Raw genomic sequence first — 929 nt, 5'->3', positions numbered from 1 at the left:
AAGAAGCCTGCTGGACTTTGTTGTGGTCTGTATGTGCGCTGCTGGACTTTGTTGTGGTCTGTGTGTGCGCTGCTGGCAGGATGGTGTGAGAGCACCATTGCCTAGCTGTCCTGGCTGGGGCTTCTGACCTGCCAGTCTGCAGGACAGCATCTGTATGACCACAGGCATGGACGTCAGAGGGTGAACACCTGCCCCCTGGTGGCTAGTGGCAGAGAGCTGTAGGAGAACACAGCCAAGTACATTGGGTACTTTGCCAGATGAGTGCAAGCTGTTCACACTCCATTCAGCAAAGAAGCCATCAGCACTGGCCAGGACAGTGTAGCAAGGGCCAGACGCCTATGTGATGGGCTCGGTTATAGTCCGAGTGTCCAGGGTAGCTGGGGCTGTGGAGCAGAGACTGACTTCAGCTGGAGTGAGGCCACTGCAAGCTGCTGGCTCCTCTTACCCTTGCCACTGGCCACCCAGAACTGCTGTGCCGCCCTTTCACCTCTTACTACTTCTGCTGCTTGAATCCCCCAATCAGCAGACAGTGTTCCTTCTCCTCCTGGATTCTGGACTGCTCTGCTGCTGGGCCTCCCTGGAGTGGGTGCAGTGACAGGGCACCCCACCAGCTCTGTGCATCTGTGCACACAGCACCCACCTACAGGGAGGCTTCCTGCGGCGCTCCAGGGTGGGGAGTGCAGGGATGACATGCAGTGGCCCCTCCTTCCCAGTCACAGAGAATTGGCTTAGAAGGCCATGACTGCAAGATCATGTCACTTCTCCCATGTCAAGCCTTGTGCAGGCCACGTTAGCTGAGTCCAGAGGCCTTTTCCTTTCTCAGGTCCAAACAAGAGAGTGACTTGTGCCACCCACATCTGATAGGGCTACCAAAGCTCAGGTCCTCTCATCCAAATTCCCCATCACACTTGGACTGTGCCTGGGGCCTC

Source organism: Otolemur garnettii, unplaced genomic scaffold, assembly GCF_000181295.1.
Source record: "Otolemur garnettii isolate 467f Iridium unplaced genomic scaffold, OtoGar3 scaffold00087, whole genome shotgun sequence".
Lineage (NCBI taxonomy): Eukaryota > Metazoa > Chordata > Mammalia > Primates > Galagidae > Otolemur > Otolemur garnettii.
Note: the sequence above shows the minus strand (reverse complement) of the source record.